Below are 5775 nucleotides of genomic sequence, written 5' to 3'. Positions count from 1 at the left end.
CAAGTGCAAAGCCTAGGTACCATAGCACATAACCATTTAAAATGATCATGTAGATTAGGAAGTTCCCAAAGAAATAGTGATTATCCTTGGGAAAACGAAAAGGGCACGGCAAAACATGTGCAAGCACATGTGTTGCCGTCCTAGAGACAAGAAGACAAGCCCAACCGATTAGGTTAGGGTGGTTAGGGGGCAGGCGTACGGTTGTCCAAGACACATGGGGCCAAGCTTCTAAACAATTCCTAGTCCCTAACTTACTTACCTAACTAGATAACTAACCTAGGATAAACAAAAATAAACTAACAAGTGCACCCGACAACCTAAGACCTAACGGGGTGATATTAGCCAAGTAACTAACTAAAGAAACATCCTAGTACCTAACCTAGGATGGTCCAAAGGGGTTGGTTATGGTTATAACGACTTAGGGGTACTTTAGTAATTACCCTAGATAATTTAATTAATTAAATTAGCAACTCAATTAATTGATTTAAATCCTAGTCAAAACCCGAGACCCTAAGTCAAATGTTCTCCTAGTTGTAGTCAATCTAGGAGGGGCGCTTTAGGGTAATTTAAGTGGAGGGTCTTTAGGGTAAATCTTGGGACGTATATATATTGATATTAGGTCAGTTTTAGACCACATTTACATGTCCCAAATCAGAATCAAACGAAATTTCGTTCTCTCTTAAGAAACGCTCTCTTTTTCCAAACTCCATTGAAGAAAAAGAAATGCTTTAGGAAGAAGACGATGGTTTCGAAGTTTTTGATTTAATATATCGTCTAAATCATACTCAAATGTTTTTTCCCGTATAATTCTTTTTATGTCATTAATTTCTATATATTTAAGTATATATAGGATCAAAGTTTTATAGCTTCTTATTTCATCATACATTGTAATCATGTTTATTTATTTATGCAGGTTTATTTTCAATTATTCCCTCCTATCATATGATTTAGAAATAAATTCAGATTAAAATGAACTATGACTATTTAGAATATTGGATAGAAACTATGGAAAATATAAGATTATTAAAAAAATTAATGCAAGAAAATTTATACATGTACCAAAGAACCCAAGATATGTTATACATAGAATATATAATAAATAATATTAAAGAAATATTTAGATTAGAACAATTATCAAAAGAATATTATGATAAAATATATTCTGAAAATTTATCCTAATCTATAAAATATATATCTTACGCTATGATGAATTCCGCACCCCCCAAAAAGAAAGAATAAATATATACGATTTAGAAATAAATTCAGATTAAAATAAACTATGACTATTTAGAATATTGGATAGAAAATATGGAAAATATAAGATTATTAAAACAATTAATCCAAGAAAATTTATACATGTACCAAAGAACCCAAGATATGTTATACATAGAATATGTAATAAATAATATTAAAGAAATATTTAGATTAGAACAATTATCAAAAGAATATTATGATAAAATATATTCTGAAAATTTATCCTAATCTATAAAATATATATCTTACTCTATGATGAATTCCGCACCCCCCAAAAATGGTATGAATTGGTATTCCTAAATTGCAAATAACCTTACCATTGCTGATCCAACTGGCTTAATTAAAAAAAAAATCCATGCATCATCATATGTTGTTTTCACATTTTGAACATTTCATTCTTTTTTGAACTTATACCTTTGAAGACATCAAATTTATTTTGTGTGGTTCGAAGAATTTGTTGTGTTCACAAATGTAAATCCATTTCTTCTTTAATATCTAGAAATCTAAAGTTGAATAGTTGGTTCTTAATAGTTTTAGAAGGAAACTAAATCTAGAGGATTGATTGAAATATTATAGTTGATGAACCAATATTTTTATGACTGATATATGTTACTTATAGTTGAAATAGACAAGTTCCATTGGATCGTTGTTTGATAGAAGAATCCCTATAAAGTCAAAGATAAGTTCTTTCTCTATATATAGACTTATTTTTTAGTTATATTGGATATAATAATAATAACGAATAAGGGTCAAAATTGCCCATGAACTGTGTGAAATAGACCACTTATACCCTTCGTTATATTTTGGAATAAAAAATGCCCCTGCTGTTATCCTAAGAGACCACATATACCCTCAAGAGTTAACACTCATATTTTTATTGACTTGGCAAGCCACGTGGGACTAATCCTTCAACCTAAGCATTTCCAACTAGGACTCATTACAAAAGAACTAGACATTTAGCGGCGACAATAGTCGCCACAACAACCCAAAAAATCATCCCTAAAAGTTTTTAACATTAAATTCTAAATTTGTGTTTTTTTCTTCATTATTTTTAAGAAAACAAAAATGACATCGATTATGTAGGAGTTTAAAGACATTGTATGCTTTATTTTTACGATATATGTAAATGTATAAAATGTATGCCAATCATATAGTAGGAGATATGAATTGAGAAGTAATTTTCATGATTTTTCGTAATAATGTTGAGTGTTTTTAATATTAATATTGCAATTTATTTATTTTAGAAAATTAAGTTGCAATCGAAAATTAATTATCATGTTTTTTTATTGAAAAAATAGGTTTTTCTATTAGTTGTCTCTAAAAGTCACTCATAATCTTTAGTGACAATATTTTAATATTTTGTGGAAACAAAGATCAAGTTCTTTTCTAGTAAATCTTAGTCGGCAACGCTTAGGAGGAGGGATTAGTCTCATGTGGCATGCCAAATCACTAAAAAATTGGGGTGTTAACTCTTAAGGTATTTGTGGTCTCCTAGGATAAAAACGAGGGTATTTCTAATCCAAAAATGTAATGAAGGGTATAAATGATCTATTTTGTATAATTGAGGGGCGATTTTTACCCTTCTCCGTAATAATAATAAGATTTGTTTTTAAATCAGTAATGATTCATATATTCAATCCAAACATTTCTAGAATTGAGACATAAGCATTGTGTATGTAACGATATTCATGTTCTGTATCCAAAAGGGCATTAATAGTTGACTTAGAAAATCACTCAAATATTAGCATTTTTGTTTTTTTAATGTTTTTAAAATGAGTAGCTGTACTTAAGACTTTAAATATTGGTGTTCAAAAGAGGAAAATAGAAGTTGAGAAATACTAATTAAACAGGAATTTGGGGCATTTACCCTCATTTAATTGTTTGAGCTACTGATAGGGAAGTACTTGCCATATTATAATGTTCTTAATTGAACTAGAGATAACCAATTAGGTGGTCTTGTTAATGTCTGCAAGGAACTAATATATAATCATTATTTGAGGCTAATTAACATAAATCTAGTCTTATTTATAAATTAGAGAGTGGTTTTTCCCATGTATCCAATGATTGTGCCCATTGATCATTTAGGGGGGAGGGGTTGTATGAACTTTTGTAACAAGTAATCAAGCTTATAATAACAATAGTTTCTTTGTCAAAATGAAATTGAAAACGGAAGTTGGACAACTAGAATTGATATAAACTATCAGAAACATCAGCCAAAAGGAGTAAGAAGCAGAGCGCAAAAACTCGGGATATTTTTTCAATAACTTATCCTAGCTAGTTAGTATTTTCTACAGAATTAGCTAAACTGTCCAAGTAGTACCAATTCTGCAGAGCAGCATATCTTGTAAATGTGCATTAGACTGCCAAGATTGTTGGTCCAGCAATAATGTACTCTTACTCTCCCTAATTGCATCCAATCTATCATTCAGAGGCACATCTTCTAACAAGGCTTCTGTAAGGTCATCAATATAGTTGGATTTTTCTGTTTCACAAATTTTCTTACATTCTTCTTGTAATTTTAGTTGATGTTGTGTCTGACTCTTCTCCAACAATGTGTAACCCATATAAAACATTTCAGGCACGTTATTTTCTAGCATCACAAATTCTTGAATTTGGAAAAATGGCGCAGTTTGTCCCAGCAGACCATTTGACTACCAGGAACCTGTTGAGTGATCTGCACGTGATGTTTATTAGATTCTACTATTGCTTGTTTAGAAAAATCTGATCATTCTCTGGATTCATCAATACATTGGCATCCATATATTCAGCCAAAGTTCCATATATTTCAGGCATAGTTATATTTGACTTCACATACGCAAAATCTGGAATCTTAGGTTCTTGAATCGGAGAAAAAGAGTTTAGCTCCCAGTTGTTCCTAATATAACAGTCCCCATAACCAGTTAGTAGTCCAACAAAGCTTGTATTATTGGCTTAGATTCCGAATATGCATTACAGTCCTCATTAACATCAACAATAAAACTTGCTGCTGGTGTGCTGGCAGATTATTTTCTGGTATTCTATTCTCAAATTCCAAAAGACTATTTCCTTGCACCTCAGCTTCAATCGCTAGATTTTCAACGACATTGATAGGATGATTGATCATCCCATATCCCTCATTCCTGATTTGCATTAGTTCAGGATCAGCATTATATTCTATTAATAGAGCATTAATCTTCTCTTCATATGATGAAGACTCTTGAATTTGCAACACTGGTTCAACAATATTTATAGGAGTGATTGACTAATCTATCTGCGAGTCAACAAAATTTACTAGTGAAATCACCTTTGTATCAAACATCTGTTCATCCAAATCAGTTGTACTTGCATTACTACATGGATAAAGATTAGACGAATTTTACGTTTTATAGCACAAATACAATTATTTCTATAATTACTGTTTTTGAACTTTTTAAGAGTAACTTTGCAAAAAAAAGTATTGCTTCATGAGCCACTTTCCATCATAGGGAATATCATAATCAAGACTATTCTTGAGTCTCATATTCAAAGGCTTGCTCTGTTTACTCCTAACCTATTTCCCCTAATCTCTTTATTTCCAAGTCCCAACACCGTTACCCACAAATCCACAAAATCTCTTATTACTTATTTTCTTCTTATGACTCGGGGAAATAAAGTAACGAAAATTATTAGTATCCCCATCGTCTTCACCTCCACAATGGCGCCCATAACAATAAGTTACCCATGGTTCTTCTTTGTACACATCAGACTCTGTAATAAAAACATTGTCACAGAAATCTTTTTCAGCAATAAACCTTAGAAGGTATGTGAAAAACTCTGAATATGTGGGATGAAATTGATAGCCTTCTACAAACTCCATCGCCCTTTCTTGTATATGATATATGTTTTTCAAAGCTGAGAGATTTTTGAGAGTATATTTTATACAACAAAAAGTAATAAGGTTGAAGGTTTATGGGAACAATTGTAAGAATCAAGTATTCTTGGCTTGATAGGAAACCCAATTGCTAACAACTTAGTAAAATTAATATTTAGAAACTTACCGCTGTAATCTGTTAGGTATGTAGTTAATATAATTATAAGTTTAAATAAGTCATTCACTAATTATCAAATACTATACTTTTTAAGCTAATTTTAAAAAATTACAATTAAATAACCGAAGAACCAATTGGTATTCACTTCGGAAAACTAATATATTTGGTAACTTACCATATCCAACAATATAGTTATATTTAGAAACTTATGATAATTTTTTATTTTTTTAACTAACAATTTTTTACAATAAAACAATATTTTGAAACATATGATTTTAGTTTATTTTCTAAAAATAAATTGCATATGTAACACTCCGAAAGTCTATGACCTTAACAAGAGCCTCACATGTTGATCTAAGGTTAGTAAAATTGTCATAAAGCCTAAAATAATGTTAAAAAACAATTTAGGAAGTTTTGGAGTTAGGACATCAAGAAACGTCCATGACATCCACATGCTAGTTTAATTTAACTAGTGAAACGTCCTTAGGTTTCGGGAAGATTTAGAGCTGTTTTA

The 5775-nt window shown here is 30.6% G+C and overlaps 1 pseudogene; it reads right to left on the bottom strand.

The window, feature by feature from the left end:
• Positions 1-3554: 3554 nt before the first annotated feature.
• Positions 3555-5089, bottom strand: LOC114074732 (annotated as a pseudogene).
• Positions 5090-5775: the final 686 nt, after the last annotated feature.

Source organism: Solanum pennellii, chromosome 11 (genome assembly GCF_001406875.1).
Source record: "Solanum pennellii chromosome 11, SPENNV200".
NCBI lineage: Eukaryota > Viridiplantae > Streptophyta > Magnoliopsida > Solanales > Solanaceae > Solanum > Solanum pennellii.
This window is presented reverse-complemented; position numbering and strand designations above follow the sequence as displayed.